At 42.6% G+C, this 24,454-nt stretch overlaps 1 protein-coding gene across 1 annotated transcript in view; it reads left to right on the top strand.

Moving 5' to 3' along the window:
• LOC124616174 (SLIT-ROBO Rho GTPase-activating protein 1-like) overlaps window positions 1-24,454 on the top strand; it is a 688,520-nt gene that overhangs the window by 52,513 nt on the left and 611,553 nt on the right. The gene's annotated exons all lie outside the window — the stretch shown is intronic.

Raw genomic sequence — 24,454 nt, 5'->3', positions numbered from 1 at the left:
TGGACATATCGGAAAAATGTTTGGCCCATTTTAGGAAAAACGAACAAGGTTTTTTGCGCCGTTTTGTGACCACACATGAAACTTTGGTGCAATACTATACCCCAGGGACAAAACAACAGCCAAAGCAGTGGAAACTTGCTGATTCTCCGCCAGCAAAAAAAACAGACAATTCCTTTGGCGGGAAAGGTAATGGCATCAGTGTTCTGGAATGAGAAGGAGATTCTGTTTGTAGATTATCTCCCCACTGGGAAAACAATTACTGGAGAATATTATGCTAACTTACTGAACAAATTGCAACAGAAGATACGCGAAAAGAGGCTAGGTGTATCAAGGAAGAAAGTCATCTTCCATCAAGGCAATGCGCAGCCGCACACATGTGCCATCGCCATGGCAGAATTACACTAACTAAGGCATGAATTGTTACCACAGCCCCTTATCCACGTGATATGGCTCCGCCAGACTTCCTCTTCCCAAAACTGAAAATTTTTCTTGGTGGACGAAGATTCACTTCAAACGAAGAATTGCTAGCCGGAGTTGAGAACTATTTTGGCCTGGAGGAAACTCATTTTCGAGATAGGATCAAGGCACTGGAACATCGCTGAACCAAATGCATTAATCAACAAGGAGACTACATTGAAAATATAAAAAAAAGTTTCAGTGATGTAAGCACTTTTTTCTCTTCCGTTCCGAGAACTTTTCAAACCACCCTCGTATTACATCGGACAGACGGGGCGAAATACGATACAAGTAATATTGGAGTCACAGTAATTGGACAGCATTTGTAGCACATGTGAAAGATAGCGATAGCGAAGATGAAGTTAACGCAAGAAGAGAGTAGATGGAAGTGCTACACAGAGCACCGATGAATTTTCACTTGAATGTGCTGGAGGAACTAGAAATTTACACCCACCAAGTGAAAGACCGTGAGAAACTACCCAATAAACAATGTGACTTTATGCATGGTAGCTATTAGGAAATTTTCAAAGACTTACTTCGGGATGAGGTGGAGCGCTGTACCAAATATTAAGTGCAGCAGCCCTCAACACACTGGCGGCGGTGATTTGAAACATGGCAGAGCAAACTTCAGCAAGCTGCCGTATTCGACCCGGCGCAGTAGTATCTCTACGTCCGCCGAATAAGAGGAATAGAAGAGAACTTTGCAATTTCGGCCTTTGTTTTGAAGGTTAATGATATTAAAGCTCTAATCTTTTGTATGTTATGCTTAGGATAATTTTTATGAATGAATTATTTCAGTTCATAGAGGGCACTCTTGAGCGCTACTGTCACTATCATCGCTAAAATGGAAGGAGGAGAAAATATTTTTGGAACGTTTTAAAGCTCTTTTAAAGCTTTTTTTAATAATAATAATGTCCTAATCGATGATTCATTTGTCAAATTTGCGAACATCTTTTATTCCTTACATCCACGGAGGCCACTTCCGAGCGCAACAAGCTCTTCACCAGTTAGGATAACTGTAAAATAATTTAAATTTCTTTTATAATTGTTTTATGAAGTTCTTTTAAAACATTTCAACGCTATTAAATTCCACATCAGTGTTTTATGCTATATTTCGGAGCATTTTTTATGAACTACATCAGTCTCACTCTCCACAAGGCGTCCATAGTCTGGGTACATAGGGAATTCTAATAAACAATAACAAAGCACATTGTAGTCACTTTAATATTAACAAATAATATTTTCAGCAGACCTCTGTGCTTTTCAATGCATAAGTTGATGCACTTTGCAAGATTAAGGTCAACTCGATGGAACAGGTCTGAACTGCCGTCGATTTTAACACACTGACTGTTGATGCGTTCTGTCAGGTGGTTTAAATTCGTTATTTTCATCGAGTAAACTTTCTCTTTCAGCGCAACTTAGAGAAAGAAATCAAGGGAAGAAAGGACTGACGAACGAGGGGATCACTGCGCATAAGCTCTTCTCCCAATCTATTGAGGAAAACTGTCATTTCAACCAATCTCTAACAGCTGCAGCAAAATGGGGAGGGGCTCCATCCTGCTGATACCAGTCTGGAAGTCCCTTACCCAAACGCTCAATTTGAGGCATAATTTGTGTCTCAACATTTTACTAGGGTCCTAGCACATGAACTTTCCACGAACCACCACACCATCGCCTTTTGGCAGCCGTGCTGTTAGGATGGACTCATCCAATGTGTGTTGCCTTGAGACCAGGGTGGAAGATTTTGTCTGTTCACTTCACCATTGACGTAAAACTCAGCTTCGTCACTGAACAACACAGTCTTTAGTAAAATTGGTATTTTCACCCAGTTTATCTGCAAACCATTCACACATTTGCATGCCTCTATCGGATTCATCTTCATCCAAATGACGCAATATCTGTATCTTGTACGGATGAAACTTCTGCTCTGCCAGGATTTTGTGAATGGTTGACCTTGGAACACCCAACTCCGTGGTTGTCCGACGGTTTCGTCTGAAGTCTGTGGTCGTCGGGAACGGGGCGTGTCCAATACACTGCCTGTTTCTTTAAACTTGGTGATTAATTTCCCGACGGCAGTAGAACAAATAGGATGCCAATTTTGTGTTACGACCATCCTTCATATTCGTCAGAATTATTTAGAATTCCCTGGGTAGAATTTGTGGACACCCTGTACAAAAGAGGGCGCTTTTCGGTGCTGTAGGTATTGCGCCAATCGTATTTATTTAAAAAAAGTGTTGAGCCGTAGTAGACTAGTGTATGGCCAGTTATGACAGTGAACTTAAGTTCCATAGTCGACAAGTTATACTACTGTAAAAAACGGTATGTTACACAAATTTGTATAACTAATTTCTTAACAATCTTGAGGCTTTCCACACGTAAAACTGATGTGTCGACAGAAGTGCCGACACAGTCTGATTTGAGGGGACCGCAATGCACGCTATAAACACACGAAGGATGGCGTGAGGTCTGAAACAGGATACGTAATGAATGCTATAAAGAAAAGTACGTAGCTTTTGGAATACTTAACTTTAATCCATCCTTGTTGTGTACATCATTCTTGATGAGACATGCTTTATACGATAAGTATCGATTGCTATGTAAGGCTAATGGCGCCTTGCTAGGTCGTAGCCATGGACTTAGCTGAAGGCTATTCTAACTATCTGCTCGGCAAAGGAGCGAGGCTTCTTCGTCAGTGTAGTCGCTAGCAAAGTCGTCCGTACAACTGGGGCGAGTGCTATTCCGTATCTCGAGACCTGCCTTGTGGTGGCGCTCGGTCTGCGATCACACAGTGGCGACACGCGGGTCCGACATGTACTAATGGACCGCGGCCGATTTAAAACTACCACCTAGCAAGTGTGGTGTCTGGCGGTGACACCACAAAAACCATGGTAATTACCACCAGGTGTGATTATAAAATGAATTTTTTGTAATAGATTTGAAGGAAAGCGATCTTGAGACTAAATTTGGCCATGTCCTCTTCATTTTTCCTTTCAGTATCAAAGTTAATACGAACCCAGTTTGTAAAATAAAGCCCCACGTAATTTAACATCACGTTTCCCCATAATAGTATCCTGTATAACATAAAGAATACTAGTATGGAAAGCAAACAAGTTTCACTGTACTGTTGCTGCAATATTTTAATCGTGAACTTAGCTGCATTGAGCTTGAGCAGATTGTGTATTGAACTGAATAATACGAGCATGTCCTGGAGCTTATGCTCCACTAGGTAACAAAATACGTCCTTGTGGCGACGATAAGACTGGCTGTTCCTGTAGGGATATTCCCGGTAAGGGAGAAGCCTTGTTCTCGTTTATTACGTCCACCAGCCAAATCCAGATAAGCAAGACATACGATTTGCGCCGGCTTCTAATGGGACAACGTATTGCCGCGCAGGCAGCGGATTAATGGTGTTAATGACGGCCTTATTAAGACGGACAGCCAGATAACACGTGCGGCCGTGTCTGTTCTGCCCGCACCGCCACGTGGTCGCTAGATGCGCAGATATCTAGGCTAACCGGAAGCTCATCTCATACGTTCAACATCTGTGTAACACTTTCTGAGTACGAACAGCTCTTCCGTTTTTACTTTCGCGTTAACGCACTCGTTCGCATCTGGAGAGAAGTGGCAGTAGTTTTGAAACTGCCCCACCCTTCGTAGGTATAAAACATATTACACCTTTGTCACAACTTCCACATTGATAGGCCATGCCTTTGTCAGAACGTCCACATTGGTGGGCATGCAGTTCTCAGGTGGAAGAAATCTATGTCGTAATGTACTCTGCGGCTTACGGGGAAAGAAGTTTGTTCCTCGTACTAAACATTTTCGTGTGGAGGCTCTAGAGCAGGTCACTTCAAGAGCGTATTGTATCAAATTTGCGTATACTCCGCGTTGTTATTTAAAACCATTTCCATCAGTGTTTCAAATTTCAAGTGATCGTAGGCTGAATAAGGTGCAGATTAAAAGTATAGAGAGAGCTGTGGGCTTCAGTGCACAGACTAATTTGATGCAACTCTGTGCGCTAGTCTATCGTGTGCGAGCCTCTACATCTCTGCATAACTACTACAACTTACATATAATATTTAACCGTCTTACTGTAGTCAAGATGTGGTCTTTCTCTAAAACGTGTACCACCCCGCACACTCCTCGCAATTAACAAACTGACGATTCCTTGATGCCCCAGTATATGTCCTGCCAACTCATCCCGTCTTTTAGTCAAGTTGTGTTTATTTTATGAGAATTTATTTAAGAATAAAGAGCCACTGGAATTGTGTACAGTAAGTATGCGAATGCGAAGAAAGACAATTGCTCAAAAATTGGGCCAATATTGCAGATATTATAGTCCACAAGTAACGAGAAGGATAAGACTCAAAACAGTTGTAGGTCTGTCAGCCCCAAGGCGTTACAAAAGTTGTCACCAACCGCAAAGTGAACACAGTCGATTTTAATCAGACAAAAGAACAAGCTGGGTTTAGAAAAGGGCACAGCACAAGTGGCTATTTGCAAACAGCGAACGAAATTACATATCGAAGCACTGAGTATGAAGTACCACTTTGCCATAGATTTTTGAGAAGACTTTTCATTCGCTTACAACAACGGCTCTTAAAAAACATTGTCATTGACTCATCGTATGCAGTGCACTGATGAGTATTTACGTGCGTCAGGCAGCTCTCATTTAAAATTCATTGGGAAAGAATTGAAAGATAAGTCAGGTAGTGTTCAAATGGCTCTGAGCACTGTGGGACTTAACATCTGAAGTCATCAGTCCCCTAGAACTTAGAACTACTTAAACCAAACTAACGTAAGGACATCAAACACATCCATGCCCGAGGCAGGATTTGAACCTGCGACCGTAGCGGTCGCGCGGTTCCAGACTGAAGCTCCGAGAACCGCTTGGTCACAGCGGCCGGCAAGAAGTCAGGTAGGGAGATTCAGTGTTACCAAAACTATTCTCGGCAGCCCCTCAGGATGTTTTCAAATCATGAAACTGAGAAAACGAAGAAGTGATCATCGTTACTTTACTGTTTACCTCTATTGCCGGTAAATATAGCCAACAAACGGAAGAGATTAGTAGAGCAAATTTAAAAATATAGGTTTGAGAATCTGTTGTAATAAGAATAAAATTATGTAGTCAACACAGCGAAAAGGAAGTAGTACACATTAAGAATAAATGAGATTTTGTACAGGGTGGCGCATTTAAAAGTAGCCTACCGTCCCTTTGAATGCGAATGCATTATTTCGGCTTCTTAAATAGAGTAAACAGCTACAACGATGGACAGGTTTATGCAGTAATCGATTGTTAGCATTCTTCTGCCAGCATTTCAATTTATTTCGTTAGCGAAGTTAGACGTTTCGCTTTGAAATCTGCGATATGACTTTCTCGGTAGAAGAAAGAACTGAAATTGTGGCAGCTTATGTGAAAACAGATTGCGTAAAGGAAACTCGCGAAATTTTCGGGGTCAAGTATCCGGATAGAGGACTACCAGCAAAGAGAGCAATAGAGAGTGTACAAAAATTGGCGCACCTACGGATCTGTGCAAAATGTAAAACAACAAAGAATTCCTACAGTTCACACACCAGAAGTTATTGCAGACATTCGCCCAAGTATTATTCAGAGCCAAAGAAATCCACACGTAAATTGCCCCGACGGGCGCATGTAAGTAGGAGGAATTGTCAGCGGATATTGAAAAGTCTTAATTTGAAGCCATATCGTGTGGAGGTTGTGCAGCAATTACGGGAGGATGATAGCTAGAAATGTGTAGATTACTGCACGTGGCTTCTGAATAACATCAACGATGATTTGTTAGACGCTTTCCATTACACCATGAAATGATGAAGCATGGTTTCACCTTTCCGGTCACGTGAATTCACAGAACACAAGGTACTGGGCAACGGAGAACCCTAACATCATGTGTCAGCAACCCTCCACGATGAAAAATATCGGCGTTTGGTAAGATTTAACAGGAACGCATATCATTGGGCCGATATTTTTTGACACTATACTCTAAACGGTTGCATATATGGAAGTGTTTGGTACATTCTGTACTCGGCTCACTAAATAAGTAAGACAGTACTGCTTCTTCTGTCAAATGGGGAAACATGCAACATGTATAAGGTATCCCTGGAACGAGTCCATGATGTCTTCACTGAGGAACGAACTACCAGCAATCAGTTATGGCCACCACGTTTGTCGGAACTAACAACATGTGATTTTTACCTATGGGGACACTTGAAGAGCAAGGTCTATGAAACAAATCCCTACACAATACTGGAACTGAAGGACAACATCAGCCGTGAAGGTGCCGCCATCGAGAACCGAACTTTACGCCGGGTGTTTGTGAATTTACTTAGACGTGCGCAGCTGTGTACTGAAGTTGCAGGGGGTCACTTTCCACATTTTCTATGAATGTATTTTTTATTGTAAATAAATGATAAGTTCAAATGGTTCAAATGGCTCTACGCACCATGGGACTTAACATCCGAGGTCGTCAGTCCTCAAATGATAAGTCCACTTCAGCTGTTCGTTTCTGTAATTTCACTGCATTTCCTTTATACTAACACAGGCTACTTTATCTGCGCCATCCTGTATTTAGGCCAGTTGGAGACAACAACTGCATGACTGCAATAGAAATAAACAGATTAATTATGGAACATGTTTTATGCTCAAGAATTACGACGTTCTTGGAAAATGAATATCTCCTCTACAAAAATCATCATGGATTCCGCAAACAGAGATCCTGCGAAATTCAAGCTCGCTCTGTTCCTCCATGAGATCCACAGCGCAGTGGACAATGGCATTCAGGTTGATGCCGTGTTCCTTGATTTGAGTAAGGCATTTGACACCCTCTCGCATTGCTGTTTAATGAAAGAAAATGAGCTTACGGAGTATCGGAGCAGAATTGCGATTGGATTAAAGACTTTTTTGCACATAGATCTCAACACGTCGCTCTTAATGGAACTAAATCGGCAGATGTAAAGGTAATTTGGAAATTTGTGGTAAGGTCTTATGGGATCAAACTGCTGAGCTCATCGGTCACTAGGCTTACACATTACTTAATGTAACTTAAACTAACGACAACGCACACGCACACACACACACACACACACACACACACACACACACACACACACTCGTACTTCCGACGGGGAGAGCCGCGTGGGGCGCAGCCCCGGATCCTCCTGAAACCAGGTAGGTAAGCAGGTAACAGGACCGAATCCTCCCAAACTGACACAATGCGACAGAGCATTGTGTGCGCTAATGACTACACCTGCCTGCGGCCACTTCGCAGTTCGCGGCAGATCGGTTTTGAGTGAACGTGTCCTCAGATGAACTTACAGTTTCAGTAGGTAGGAAGGGAAGGAAAATGTTAGTTTTGAGAGGTAACACCTTCGGTTTTTGAAAAACTGCTGAAAGGTGGTCTAACGCGATGGACGTGCAACATTAATGGCTGCAGAAGTATTGTTAAAACTATTTCCGTTGAGGAGCTGGATGTCGTGGAGTGTCAAACAGAGCACAATCATGAAGAAATGCCTCGTAACAAAATTCAGAGGAAATAAATCATTTCTGACCTAAAGAGAAAAGCCATAGAAGGTATTTGTGAGAGGCCGTCAAAAATAATTTACTAGAAGTTTAAAAGAGAAGATACGCAACTACGAGAGATTCAACAATTTTCGTAAATCTATTTACAAAGCTAGTCGCAAAATTCTCCCAAAACTGCCCACGAATGCTGCAGATGTTCATGATGTTATCAACACGCTGAATGTGGAAACCACAGACGGGAAAAAGTGTTTATAAGAAAATAACATCGAGAAAAAAGAGATCATATTTTGTGACTCTGCAAACCTTAAAACATTAACGCAGTGTGAATCTATATATGTTGATGGTACGTTTAAGTGCTGTCCAAAGTCTTTTTGTCAGCTGTTTACAATACTTGGGTTAGTTAGTGGCCATTCCATTCCATTGGTCTTCTCTTTATTGAACGACAAGAAAACTTCGTCGTATCAGTACGTATTTCAAAGCGTTGTTGATAAATGTAGTGATATATTTTTTGCCGTCTATTACGCTTCTATAGACAATTCAAATTACGTTTTCTTAACCATCTCCTCTATTCAGAAATCGGACTTTATCAATTTGTTGTATGTATAGATTTGTTGGAAATGTAAGCATAATTCATAAAATGAACACTAAGATAGAATATGTGTTGCGAAATCATGATTTTCTATTTTAATAAATTAATTATGAAGAAATCAAGGCTTTCAATGATTCTAGTTTCTAAAAATAAATATCTAAGTAAGATCAAAACATAAAACTTTTAAACATACAGTATACGCGAAAATTTTTTACATCTTCTACTGTAACTTCATATGCTTTCCTTTGCCTGCTTGGAGTATTCATAACGTTTAGAACTGCTACCTGCTTCAAACGGGAGGTTTCGGTACCATCGTTTTTCAGACCCTTGCGGGCTTGGGAGGATTCGGTACCATTTTTCTGACCGCGTGAACCGTGGCAAGGCGCATTTAACCACGCGGCTGCTTCTCGATGGAGTACACGAACTATGAATGCATACCTGTAGATATGCTTTTGGTGCTGCGTACATCCGATAACCAGGTTGCTGCTGCTGCTCGTGGGTACGCTGCACGGTACCCTCAAAGGCGCAGCCCTGATAAAGAAGTTTTTCGTCGCCTGGAGCAATGCCTTCAGGAAACCGGTAATATTCGTCCACAAGTAATGGACAGCGGTCGTCCAAGCACTAGACGTACTCCGCAGAGTACTCGATTCTTGAAACCGTTCACCAGTCACCTCGGCGAATTATCCTTGTTATTGCAAGGCAGATATCTCAAAGACTAGTTGTTGAAGTGTTGCACGATGAAGAACTGCATCATATCATTACAAGTTAACTCAACACCGCATTCGACAAATGCAGTTTTATGAATGGCTTTAGCACCAAGTGGAAGATAACGAACATTTTTATAAATAATATGACATGGACGGAAGAATCTAGCCTCACTCTTGGAAGGTATTTTCAAACTCCACAATAGCCATTGTTTGTCGGAACACGACCCATATGTCCCCCTTGAACGTGGCTTTCAAGCTTTCTTTGGCATAAACCTTTAGGTCGTACCGTGGGAGGAGTGCTTTTGGGCCCTTACCTATTCCCGGGAAAACTGAATGCGCCCCTGTATCGTACGTTTCTTTGCAATACTTTGCTTGACGTATTCGAAAACATTCTATTTGGCATTTGGCGACAGCTATGGTTTCAACATAATGGTGCACCCCCACACATTGATATGAATGTGCGTAACTATTTTAAAGAAGCTTTTTCAGGGAAATAGAGTGTTCGTGCAGATCCCATGTTCTGGCTTCCACGTTCCGCGGATCTTAATCCACTAGACTGTTATTTGTGGGGTCACTTAGAGCAGCAAGTTTATAGTGCTCCACCCATCGATGCACACGTCCTAATAACTAGCGTGCATGCAGCTTCGGCGATGGTGGATGCAGGTGTGTGGCGAAGAGTTCCGTAGAGTACGATCCAGCGGGTGACGAAGTGTTTGCAAATGCAAGGTGGTCGCTTTGAAAATCTCGAAAGTGAACGTTGCTCGTAAATGTACTGTGGCTCTGTGAGGGTGAGCCTGAACTGAAACGTACGGAATGGAATTATTGCGCGTAGCGCAATGTGCAATCTAGTGTACCCTACCTACTGTCTTTTTCAACCCTATTGGATACAGACGATGTTACATTACCCACTATTATTATTTGTTGGCTTTATTTGTCATGGACGAAAAAAAATCGTTGTTTACGCCTGCAAGAAGTCCATGTTATGTTTTGGTGTTTAAATAAACGTAGCAATAACAGAAAGAAATACACAAGATATCCCATTGTGGAGGTGTAAATTGGACGCAATGTGATGCTTTAACTGGAAAAAAAATATTGCCGTATATGTGACCCGAACATTGGCGAATCTGTATATCCATTCCCCACGGTACTGCCACGTTTCCCTGAGCTCTTTTTTTTTTCCAGAACCTCGTTTCTAAAATCGCATTTGTATTAAACCTATTTGAGGGACTAGATTTTGCTACATACACTTTTATTTTGAACTGGGATGTGGAATCTCACGCCGATCAACATGTGCTGCATTTTTTTTCTTCACCCTATATATTCAGGTTGTTTCAAAGGCTTTGCATGAAACTTCTAGGGATGGCAGATCACGTCATAGGGCTCAACTTTTGTTACGGACGAAATGTTCACTGTCGCTTCCGGGCGACGTTAGCCGTCGTTATATTATTACTTACGCTCCTGCGAGACTACGAGGCGTAGACATCTGTGGCGTTCGTACGCAGTGTGTGCTGCCTGTAATCCGGTCTTCTGCTCCGAATGAAAGCGGACAAGCAGAACAAATGACGCACTTCGTTAGTATCTTTCTCCGCTTACAGACACTTATTCTCAAGGTTTTCGTGTTGAAAATCACACTGTCAGCTTACTGGGATGCGTAGTATGCAGATGCAGCACACTTGGATAGCAGACGCTACCAAATCAGTGGAACTTCGTCGTCCCAGAGCCAGAAAGATGCTTAACATAGCTGCGAAGCATAGGAGAATATTTTGTCTCTAACAAAGGTTGTTCCCCACGACGAGATCTACCATCTCTAGACGTTTGATGCAAATACCTTGAAACACTGTGTCTCATATATATAAAGCCACTTCAGTGGAGTGTAGATTGTGGTACCACTAAAACTTCCCCCCTCCTTTTGTGTTTCGTTCGCGGAACGTGAGCAGGAAGAACGGCTGTCAGTAAGCCGCTGTAAGAGATCTAATTTCTCACATTTTTCTGTCACGGTGATTCGTTGAGATGCGTGTGGGAGGAAGTAATATGTTGCTATACTTTTCTCGGATTTTAAGCGTAGACAATGCCTCTCTTGTAGCATCTGCCACCGAAGTTTGATGTGCATCTCTGTGCTGCTCTCTCGCTTAATAGACGAGTCAGATCCAAAGCATACCGCTCTCGTTTCGATCTTCTTCGTCTCCTCTATTAATCCTACCTGGCAAAGAGTTCTAGTCGAACATTATTCAAGAACAGCACATTGACGGTTTTCTAAGCTATTTCTTCTGTGAGTGAATTACATTTTCGTAGGATTCGTCCACTGAATTTCAGCCTGGAATTTTGTCTTCCTGTTGTGGCGGTCTTTAGTCCAAAGACTGTTGCAATGCAGCTCTCCACGCTCCTCTATCCTGTGCAAGCCTCTTCATCTCTGAATAACTACAGTAACCTACATCCATTTGCACCCTCCAAGCTTCTCTTCATTACCAGACAGACGATTCTTGATGTCTCAGGGTGTGTCCCACCAACTAATTCCTTCTTTTAGACAAGTTCTGTCATAAATTTCTCTTTTCCCGATTTCGATTCAGCACCTCATTAGTTAATTGATGTACCCATACATTCTCCAACATTCTTCTGTAGCACCGTATTTCAAAAGCTTCTTTTCCCTTCTGGGCTGCTTAACGTCCACGTTTCACTTCCGCACAAGGCACCAGTATTCAAGAATATTCACACTTCTTAACAGTTTATTCTAGATGCCAACAAATTCTTTTTTTTCTGAAATGCTTTATTTGCTATTCCTAATCTGAAGTTTATATCCGCTCTACTTCAGTCATCATCAGTTATTTTGCTGCCCAAATAGCAAAGTTCATCTATTACTTTAGTGTCTCGTAATCTGATTCCCACATCTCCTTGATTTAATTAGACTACATTTAAGCCTTATTTTACACATGTTGATGTTCCTTTTATAACCTCTTTTCAAAGCTGTATCCATTCCGTTCAACTGCTCGTCAGAGTCCTTTGATATATCTGACAGAATGAGGAAGCCATCGGCAACACTCAATTTTTTTTGTTTTTTCTCATGATAACTGGAGTCCGCTTTCTGTAGAGGTTTTAAACCATCTTTCGGTTCCTTATTTAAACTGTTACCTTCAGGATTTCAAAGAGTGTATTATAGTCAGTACTGTCAAAAGCTTTCTCTAAATCTACAAGTGTTATAAATGTACATTTGTATTTACTCGCTCCATCTCTTTTAAAATAAGTCAAAGGTGAGTATTGCCCCACGTGTTCTTACATTTCTCCGGAAACCAAAATGCTCTTCCTCGAGTTCGGCCTCTACCAGTTTTTTCATTCTTCTGTAAATAATTCGTGTCAATATTTTGCACCCATGAGTTATTACACTGATAGTTTCGTAATATTCATAAAAGTCAGCACCTACCTTCTTTGAAATTGGTAGTATTATCACGTCGTTCCTGAAGTCTCGGGGTTTTCGCTTGTCACATGATTTGGCATCTCAGATCATTTTTTGTCATGGCTGGCTCTCCCAAGGATCTTAATAATTGTGAGGAAATGATTTCTAATCCAGGGACCTTCGGTCTTCCAGTGTCCTGTCAAATTGTTCTCGCAATATCTTCTCTCCCATCTCACTGTCACCTAATTCTTCTTCCATTTGTATAAGATTGTTTGTATAAGATTGTTCTTAAGTGTTTTCCCCTTATATAGATCCTGTGTATATTCTTTTAAGCTTATCACTGGCTTGCCAACTAAGCTTGTCTTTTCTTCATCGGTCTCTTCTTATCTTCCAGTAGAGGGCATCTATCTTCAACAGACTTTCGTTTGTCCTCTAACCATTCCTGCTTAGCCGTTTTGCACCTTCTGTTGCTTTAGCCTGCAGATGTCAAACGTAAATAATCTATCAGAGTGCAAAGATTAGTATCTATGGTCATGATTCTGAACACCCAGATGCCTTCTCAATGTAAGACAGATCTCGTTATACGAGAATCTTGAAGAAGAATGCTACACATTCGTCGATTGCAAAACTTACAGACGAAAATAGTGTAGAAAAAGCCGAATTTCTGATACCTCGCGAAGTATTCCAGCCGTATGGTAAGAACGAATTCAGTGAAAACGCCTCTTCCACAAAACTACTGTTCAATTTTTTTAGGTCGCGTTACGAGTACGCTATCTGCGCATGCAATAGGAAATTGCACGTTGAGTTTCCATTTACGCACGCTCAGTGTTTTCCTAACTTTTGGAATCCACGAAAAAACTGAGAATTTCTTTTTCCATCTTACTGTACATTCAATTAATTTCATTCACGTGGGATAGTTCACGGAAAGCGAAGGCATGGTCATCCGAGGACGCCTTATTACGAATTTTTAAAAACACCATAATGCAAACGTTATCTTGAATATATTGCAAAGGACAAAATTACGTGTGGAAACACTGTATATGACGTGCCCACACCTCATTATCAACCGAATTAATTAAATCATCAGTAATTTATTTGTGTTTACAGTATGAACCCCACAGGTGCGGGCGCGGTCGACTAACTGCTTTATCATCTACTGAAGATATCATTAAGGAGGATGTGTCGTTAGCATAACGCTCTTGTGAACATTAATGTCGATTTTCAACTTGCCGTTCAAGTTGATCCTTATTTATTCTGACGACGGTGAATGCATCCTGCCCGTTTATTCCCACAGGGGAACAGTTTTATGAAGCGGATTTGTATCGTCGATATCACTGTCAGTCTCTCTGCAGACGTTTTTCCGTTCACTAAATTCATTTTACTTATTATCAATACTAGACTTACAATGCGGATCGAACACTAGGGCATTAAATTGCTCTGAAGAAGTGAGCATGTTTGTAAGTAACACTCTCACCTTGTACACAGATGAAAAAAATGAAATAACTATTTTAACTCCTATAATCCAATACAATAAATGTTGGTTTGGAAGCTGAACCATAATGTTCAGCATATTGCCGAATGTTTGTGAACGGTTCTCTTTGGCACTTTTACAGTATTTGTTTCTGAAGTTCGAATAGTTACTTAAAGATTCTTAGCAAAGTTAACTTCAAAATTGTGCTGTCTGCAGGAGCTACGGAAATTGTATATTACCATATGTTTTTGGATTATTTACATTTAGTCTGGAACCGCGCGACCGCTACGGTCGCAGGTTCGAATCCTGCCTCGGGCATGGATGTGTGTGATGTCCTTAGGTTAGTTAGGTTTAAGTCGTTCTAAATTCTAGGGGACTGATGACCTCAGAAGTTAAGTCCCATAGTGCTCAGAGCCATTTGCACCATTTTATTTACATTTTTTAAAGTTACGAGCTGTCTTTATTAGGTTAATGATATATGGACCGACTTTTACACACAAAATAGAACACGATGGCTACGACATGCTGACAATTTTCTTTCACAAATGTGAACACGATGAAGCGGGAGACTTGTACATGCGGGCGAAATCGGGAATTCTTGCTGCAGTGGCAGGCTTTTGTTGTAACCTGTTTTTCGCAGTTTTCGTTATTTCGACCTCAATCCACAGCTCATTTTCTTCCACTCTCTATAAAGCGAGGGGGAGGGCAGTGTAGGGAGGGGAGGTATTTGACTGACTTAATACGATTGTACGCCCCTCCACGGCAATACAGGATTATCTGCTTACGCGCTACTGCCGGATGGACCGCAGATGAGAACAATATGCCGGCATTCGATGTCAGCCTGTTTCGCGAGTGAGGTGGCGATTAATAGACCGAAAATTAATTAACAACGATTTGCCAAAAACTTAAAACTCTCGGGCCACCAGAATTTGTATCAACGTGGCTGATAACTTACAGAATTTATGTCATGGTCACAATACTTTTCTTCTTTTCGGCATCGCCCTCATATATATACTGTTCGAAGTGTCTAGTCGGGGCGCCAACGAGGTAAAAGTATGTCGTACATTAGGTAAAAGTATGTCGTACATTATAACAGATACGTTTGGCTCACTAATCCATGTCGTCCACTATAAATGATGTGATAATTGCTGTCGGTTCTGAAGACACCATCCGTGTAATTAATAACTAGTACAACCTGCTTTCGCTACCGTCCATCGTTTAGTATTGGGGGAAAGCTGTGCAGTAAATACAAATAAACGGCGCGCAGAATGTGTTTCCACATTTCCTGGAGCGTTGTGAATAGTTGTTTCAAGGGCTTTGGATGAACTGATTTGATTCCTCACGTTCTGGGGCCCGAAAACAATTTTTTTTTATATACAGAGGTGAGTGATATAGGGATTCTGAAGAAGTTATCACAGATAAAATACAGAGAGCATGACACGTACGAGAGTCAAATGGTGTGAAATGGATTCAATAGTTGAGAAGGCACTGAGAGAAAGTTACAGCCTATCCCATATATTGTTCATTCCGTACATTAAACAAGCGGAATAGGAAAGCAAGGAGTTGCATCAGTGACAGCAAAGGATTTGGAAGGTCAGTTTAACAAGGGCTGGCAGTTGATGATAAGTATAAATAAATGGAAGTTAATCATAAGTATACATAAACGTGAATAGGCGGAAAGACCCATTACTACACGGTTACGCCATTGGCGATACCACTGGAATGCTTAACAACGTAAAACATCAAGAAGTTTCCTTTCGTTGCGACCGAAAATGGAAGGATAATTTAAAACTAGATGTAGGAAAAACAGGACCGGGCTGAGATTGATTGGAAGATCTTCAGGAAATGTAATTCCTCCACAAAGAAAGTGGTTTGCGATACACTCATTCCATCTATCTTGAATGTTGCCCGCTATTCAGGGACACTTACCGGTCAGAGTATAATAGATTAATAATAGAAGATCCAAAGAAGGGCGTATTTCATCGTGAGTACGAGATTACGATTAAACTCCAGTGGCAGAGTTTGGAATGTAAGCTATGACCTCTCGCCTTCTCAAAATTATGTGCGTGAACAGCTGTGTGATCCGCTTTTTTTTGTTGGAGCTACCTCCTAGATTGGTTCTGTCGCATGACTAAATGGGTTTGTGTACTTCTGGCTCAATGGGAAAAGCAGAAGGTGTGCTCTTCGGCCTCTACATTTGAGGGAGAGAAAAATCTCGTTAATTTTTTTATATCTCAGAAAATATTGTATATAAGTAACGGATTAACTAATAACTTTACTACTTTCAGCGTAATAATTAATACTGTTCTATTAGATGAACGTCATTAATTAGCAAAAATGCAAAGATGTACTCTTTAATCAAAAGAACTTGTGCAGTCGTCCTACACATATGCAGAAACAGGGCAGTTGACATTAACAGAAAAATACGTTCTCGGCGTAAAAATATTCAGAAAAGTTACAGTTACAGCAAACGCTTACAAGGCGTATTCCTCGGAGTCAAATGTCATAAAATACATACTGTCGCGAATGTACAACTTTGTGATCTCTGTTATCTATAGCGTGGACGCTACAACTTGACAATGGCCGCGAGAGGAAATAAAGGAGAACTTACATAGATCACCCTTAGAGAGAGGGGCTGTACGGTGGAACAATCCACTCGTCCCTCCCGCAGGGCTGGCAGTCTACACCTGTAATTTGTGCTTCTGCGAAAGCAGAACTGACACACTCATAGGTCTCACGAACTTTTGTCGTTTCGTGAGAATCTACTGAAATCCCAAGATGGACTAGACTTAGTCTCTTCACCGATTAAACAATATAAAATACAAATACAGCAATGCACAACCCAAAGCTAATCTGACAACTCAAAGCATTTGGTAACGGCTTCCGTGCAGTTGCTTGACTGGATTGGCAGTGTCGTAAACATGGTTAGCGTCCTTTTGCGATATCTTACGCAACCGTAGTTCAAACCACACCCCACCTAATCACCTACTGCTCGGCTGTTCCCGCTATGCCAGTCAACAGGCCAACTTTCCTAAGGCAGTCGTCAAAATGGGAATTCCTCGACCCACAAGTACCACGAACCTCGTCTGACAGCAAAAAATCTATGTTAAAATAACATGATACTTTGAAGCGATGAAAATTCATCTCTAAATTCCAAATTCGAAGACACTTGTCTCTGTCTATTGCCCGATTAGTTATTTAAATCCAGTAATGAATCCCATTAAATTAAATTATCATTTATTAACATTATTAATTATTAAAATTCTCAGCACAAGAGTGAGGAAATTAATATGTTTGTGGTATTTGTAACGATCATATGTAATTAAGAAATAGTAAGATTAATGAAACTCCGCTGTTAATGTAACTATTTACATGTAGGTGTACTTCATTAAATAACACAGTAATTGGCTAAATGGCTAAGCAGCTAGATTCCAAATAAATACTGATGTGCCAGCAATTGAGGTGTCTACAAAAGATAATACATTAATAACTTTATTTACAAAATGTACAGTTAATAATCGAAATATATATGATGATAATTGAAATATACATACGAAAAGGTAACAAATTAATAAGTTTATTTACAAAATGGACGCTTCATAATTGAGCTATACATGACAATAATTGAGATATATATTACTTGAATTACTGAATTCTTCGGTGGTGCTGAGTTATATGCAATGATGTAATGTTCGTGATAGGAACACGTAGTCTTGAATGCTGCCACAATCAGATAAGTCACTGACAAGTAGTAATGCTTAATAGCGTCGTACTACGTCGATGTAATTTCTCACTGCAGTCTTCTGTACTGAGGTCGATATTAAATCTGGCGCCGAAGCTCTTGAGTGCTTCTATTAAAAAGAAGCGCCAGCCAGTCGGAGCTGCAGGTAGTGAGGTCTTATGAATTCGGCGTCCTATGGTGGAGTGTATGCGAGTGCCCCCGCATCGGAGACAGTGGGCAATGGAGGAGCGAGCTCACCGGCTGACGCGCTGGCAAGGGGTTTAAATTTGCCGTTTCCCGCGTCTGTGTGTGCTGCACCCCGGATGCGGTCGACAAAGATGCCGTTGATTTTTAAAAAAATTAAAAAATCGTCTAAAATTGCTACATTAAAAGTCTGCATTATAAGTGTTCGCGTCGTAGTATCACCTAATGCAAACGACTCCACTGCCACAGATCTCTCACATCTATATTGACACTGGCCAGAGTTATAAACTAACAGCTACGTCAACTGATGTTTATTTACACGAGTCCAGAGATACACATTCTACGATGCCAGAGCCGGCCGGGGTGGCCGAGGGGTTCTAGGCGCTTCAGCCTTGAGCCGCACGACGGCTACGGTCGCAGGTTCGAATCCTGCCTCGGGTACGGATGTGTGTGATGTCCTTAGTTAGTTAGGTTTAAGTAATTCTAGGGAACTGATGACCTCCAGATGTTAAGTCCCGTAAGCTCAGAGCCATTTGAACAATTTGAACGACAAAAAGTAACAAACAGAAACTGGGAGTGAGTTAACTTTCTGGTGCAAATACAGCACTCCTTGTAAGTGGGCTGTTTAGGATGTTGGTAACGCCACGTAGCGCTCTGTATGAAAATCACTGACTGTGCTGTGTGCAGTCTGTGGCTGGTTGGCATTGTTGGAATATTCGCTATTGTAGTGTTGGGCAGCTGGATGTGAACAGCGCGTAGCGTTGCGCAGTTGGAGGTGAGCCGCCAGCAGTGGTGGATGTGCAGAGAGAGAAGCCGGAGTTTTGAGATGTTAATATGAGCGGACGAGGTGGACGTGTGTCCGTCAGAAAAGGAAATTTGCCAAACTGGATGTCACAAATTATACATACATATTATGACGATTGAACACTGTACATTGTTTGTTTTCTATAAAAATCTTTCAGTTTCTAACTATATGGCTATCAGTGCCTTCAGTAGTTAGACTCTTTTTATTTAGCTGGCAGTATTGGCGCTCGCTGTATTGCAGTAGTTCGAGTAACGAAGATTTTTGTGAGGTAAGTGGTTCATGAAAGATATAGTTTATTTTTAGTCAGGGCCATTCTTTTGTAGGGATTATTGAAAGTCAGATTGCGTTGCGCTAAAAATATTGTATGTCAGTTTAGTGATGATCAGAATAAGTAAAGAGAGAAATGTCTGAGTACGTTCAGTTTTGTTCAGCTGTTTGAAAATCAGATAACGTAAGATGTTTACCAGCACTGTCAATCTTAATTATTCTAAGGGGATGTTTCATACTAACGGGGCCGGCCGCGGTGGCCGAGCGGTTCTAGGCGCTTCAGTCCGGAACCGCGCGACTGCTACGGTCGCAGGTTCGAATCCTGCCTCGGGCATGGATGTGTGTGATGTCCTTAGGTTAGTTAGGTTTAAGTAGTTCTAAGTTCTAGGGGACTGACGACCTGAGATGTTAAGTCCCATAGTGCTCAGAGCCATTTTGAACCATCCTAACGGAGGTGTTATATTTCGAAGTTGTAGGTCCTACACCAGTCGGTAACAATTCGAAATCCGTATCTTTCATTAGGGAAAAAATTACGAAATAGCCCAATTTTGCAAATCAGTTTTAAGGTCAGCCATTAATTTTATCCCACCACACTGCTCCCTACTAAATTAAAAGAGAGGTCGTCCACCAGCGTCTTTTCTTCTACTACTACTTCTTCTGGTGATTAGCTTCTTGTAGTAAAATAAATGCTGCACGTGTGACGACTGCTAACTCCTCTTCTCGCTTCATAATATCGGCCGGCGAAACTGTTATTAAAGCGCTACTTTATAACAATAACAGAACGAGAGCAACGTCAGCAATTTATCAGAGCCAACTGTGGTTCCACATGACCGAACCTTTGGCCCTAAGCCATTCGTTTGGTGTGGATGAGAAGCCGAAAGCCAATGCGTTGGCGACCAACGTTCGGCCGAATACGTCACTGTCGTTCGTTAGCGTTGTGTGTACGTACCTGGGAACTGCGTGTTAATGAAGAACTCGACTGTGTCACGCTGGCAAGTCGCGGGGGCAAATTGCCAGTGTGTAAGCGGCCTTTTAACCCACTGCACGTACATCATTTGGCCTTTCATTGTTTGTGCATTATGTAACTCGTAGTTACTAGCGATCAAATCTGGCGGTATTTTGTCACACAAGAAAGTTCGGCCAACGACCGAATTCACGTCGGAGTGTCGTATAAAGCCGTCGGCACACGGACCGTGCTGTCGAACATCAACGTTGAGCGTGCTAAGTTCAATGGGCTGCTGAACGCTCAGAAACGATGTGACTTGGGCATACGGTACGTGGGCCCCAACGTGATACACGCGATCGCAACGCACTCCGGCGGCAGTTGCGGGAGGTTTCTAGTTCGTAAATCACACTGTTTACCGAACGGGCGCGCGTGTAATTTCCACGTTAGCTCTATTAAAACGCTCATTTCTTCCGTTGGCCACGTAAAGGAAAGTACCATGTCCAGTCAATGACACAGGCTTATAAAAGTTCCATTACAAACAGTGCGACACAAATTTGCAATAATTCTTCACATAAGATAAACATTATTTCATCATTCCCATATTTTAGTTAAACTCTAAGGTCAGTCTTACTTGATCACTGTTCCTACCCACTAGTAGAATCTTTAATTACGAAGCGTAAAAGAAAAAGGAACAAAGTAGCATTACACAAGTAGCGCAAGGTGTCCTTTAGATCAACCCAATCGAACACCGAAAGAAAGGTGAACTTATATTTACATAACATCAAAAATTATAGTATATACTTTTATGAAACTAATAATAAATTAACATAACCTAATAAAAACGCAAATGTTAGGAACAAAAATTACGTACTGGCGAGTCGCGAACCACCGCCAAACACTTCATTTTGTTCGTTTCATCTGCTCGGGGCGGATGTCGCATTCCTAGGATGTTACCAATCTTAGCACTTGCTGAAAGCTTTAATTGTAACTATGTTACTAACTGAAATTTAATAATAACAAATTGTACCAAGAACAATGCGTTTTGGGTGCATCCTCAGTGCATTGCTGCCTTCAAATAGCATACTCACATAATATGCATGTTATAGTAATTCTTTTGCCACGAATATGATGTTTCTCATTATTTTATTGGAACGGATTACAGTTAACAACGTGGTTTCCAGTGAATCTCAATTTGCTGGTGCTCAGAAACGGCATATATACGTGTAGGCTTGAAATGAAAGCCAGTATAGCGTCTCACAACTTTGTGCTGAAGGGAGATGGTGTGCATGTGACGTAGGTGGCGTTGTGCCATCTCATTGGTCAACTCTCAGACGCACGATCAAAATATCTGACATGCTAGATATTGCTCTGCACGTTCGGAAAGACTCCCGAACGTGCTATTCCACGCTATGACGTCAGAAACTCGGCACGCTCAACGCTCGGATGCACGGTCCGTGTGCCGACGGCTTAAGAGCCAGCACGGTGGACAGTGGTAGCGCGTGGCTGTTAAGCGGCGCGGTCGTAGTGGGCGTCCGCAGTGGGCGCGCTAACGGCAGAAGGCGTCGGCCGGCGTCCGCGCGGTCCCTGCCGCCCCATCCCAGCCCGCCGCGTCCCCCGGCTATTTCCGTCCTCCGCCCGCGGGAGGCGACTCCGACGGCGCTCCCGCGTTGTAAAACCACCGCCACGCTCCTGCTACACACACACTCCAGCCGCCACACACACACTCGAGCCGTCTAGCCCAACTTCGACTCCGAAAGGCGCCAACTTCCGACTGAAATAATCTCTCCTCCGGCTCTTCCTCGCGTCCCTTCAAGGGCATAACCAGCGAGGAGCAGAAAAAAGTCTTCTCCACTACATTCTGCATTACAAGATGGATAGACTTATCGGTTCAGTACTAGTGACGTCCTTCCCCCGTCCCTGCTTCTTTAAATAATTGCCGGCCGGGGTGGCCGAGCGGTTCTAGGCGCTACAGTCTTGAACCGCGCGACTGCTACGGTCGCAGGTTCGAATCCTGCCTCGGGCATGGATATGTGAGATGTCCTGAGGTTAGTTAGGTTCAAATGGCTCTGAGCACAATGGGACTTAACATCTGAGGTCATCAGTCCCCTAGAACTTAGAACTACCTAAACCTAACTAACCTAAGGACATCTTACACATCAATGCCCGGGGCAGGATTCGAACCTGCGACCGTAGCGATCGTGCGGTTCCAGACTGAAGTGCCTAGAACCGCTCGGCCACTCCGGCCGGCGGTTAGTTAGTTTTAAGTAGTTCTAAGTTCTAGGGGACTGATGACCTCAGAAGTTAAGTCCCATAGTGCTCAGAGCCATTTGAACCATTTTTTAAATAATCGAACTCCCATACAGGAGGGCTCGTCGAAAAGTAATACTTCGTAATATTTTATGTGAAAACTTTTAAAGCTTTTTTAAAGAAAACAAATGTTATTAACATCTAACGTCTTTATTCTCATTCTACATACATTGAGGTCACAGAAGTCATAGGATAGCGATATGCACATATAAAGGTGGCGGGAGTATCGCGTACACAAGGTATAAAAGGGCAGTGCACTAGCGGAGCCGTCATTTTGGTCAGGTGACCATGTGAAAAGTGTTCCGACGTGACCACAGCCGCACGACGGGAATTAACGGACTTTGGAAGCGGAACGGTAGTTGGAGCTACACGCATGAGGTATTGCGGTTTAGAAATAGTTAGGGAATCCAATATTCCGAGATCCACAGTGTCAAGAGTGTGCCGAGAATATCGAATTTCAGACATTACTTTTCACCACGGACAACGCAGTGGCCGACAGTCTTCACTTAACGACCGAGGACAGCGGCGTTTGCTTAGAGCTGATGATCATGCTGTTTGGTTTGTGGGGCGCTCAACTGCGCGGTTATCAGCGTCCGTACAAATTCCCAACATTTGCTCAGCCAAATCTCGCCACTTTCACGAATGATGATGAAATGATGAGGATACCACAAACACCCAGTCATCTCGAGGCAGGTGAGAAAAATCCCTGGCCTCGCCGGGAATCGAACCCGGGACCCCGTGCTCGGGAAGCGAGAACGCGACCTAGAAACCACGAGCTGCGGACTTACGTAGAGCTGTCAGTGCTAACAGACAAGCAGCAAGTCAATGTGGAACGTACAACGAACGTATCCTTTAGAGCAGTGCGGCGAAATTTGGCATTAATGGGATATGGCGGCTTACGACCGACGCGGGTGCCTTTGTTAACACCACGATATCGACTGCAGCGCCTCTCCTGAGTTCGTAACCACATCGTTTGGATCCTAGACGGCTGGTAAATCGTTGTTCGGTCAGATAGTCCCGATTTCAGTCGGTAAGAGCTGATAGTTGGGTTCGAGTGTGGTGCTGATCCCACACAACTGTGGACCCAAGTTGTCCAAAGTTCAGCTATCACCTCTCACCACAGATAACGTAGTGGCCGATGGCCTTCACTTACCGACTGAGAGCAGCGGTGTTTTAGTATATTTGTCGGTGCTAACAGACAAGCAACACTGCATGAAATAACGCAGAAATCAATGTGGGATGTACGACGAACGTATCTGTTAGTAGGACAGGGCTGCGAAATTTGTCGTTAATGCGCAGTGGCAGCAGACGACCGACGTGAGTGCCTTTGCTAACAGCACAATATGGCCTGCAGCGCCCCTCCTGGACTCGTGACCATGTCGGTTGTACCCTAGACGACTGGAAAACGGTAACCTGGTCAGATGAGTCCTGAGTTCAGTTGGTAAGAGGTCATGGTAGGGTTCGAGAGTGGAGCAGACCCCACGAAGCTATGGACCAATTTGCCAACAAGGCACTGTGCAAGCTGGTGATGTCTCCAGAGTGGTGTTGGCCTTGTTTACATATAATGGACTGGGTCATCTTGTACAACTGTACCGATCGTTGACTGGAAATGGCTACGTTTGTCTTCTTGGAGACCATGTGCTGTCAGTCAAGGACTTGTTGACAAACAACGATGGAATTTTTATGAATGACAATTCGCCATGTCACCAGGCCACAGGTGGTCGCCATTGGTTTAAATAACTTTCTGGACTGTTCGAGTGAATAATATAGCCCCCTAGGTCGCCCGACATGAATCATATCGAACCTTCTTGGGTCATAATGGAGAAGATCGTTCGTACACAAAATCATGCACTGGCAATAATTTCGCAATTCTGGATGGCTATAGAGACAGCATGGCTCAATGCTCCTGCAGTGAACTTCCAACGACTTGTTCCGTCAACACCACTACGCCGGGCAAAAGGAGGTCCGACACGGATATGTGGAGGCAACCCATGACTCTTGTCAGTGTTTGACTTTGTTGACGTAACTCATCACTATCAAAGTGAAGTCCTCGAAG

The sequence above is a fragment of the Schistocerca americana genome, chromosome 5 (genome assembly GCF_021461395.2).
Source record: "Schistocerca americana isolate TAMUIC-IGC-003095 chromosome 5, iqSchAmer2.1, whole genome shotgun sequence".
Taxonomy (NCBI): Eukaryota; Metazoa; Arthropoda; class Insecta; order Orthoptera; family Acrididae; genus Schistocerca; species Schistocerca americana.
Note: the sequence above shows the minus strand (reverse complement) of the source record. Positions and strands in the feature narration are given on the sequence as shown.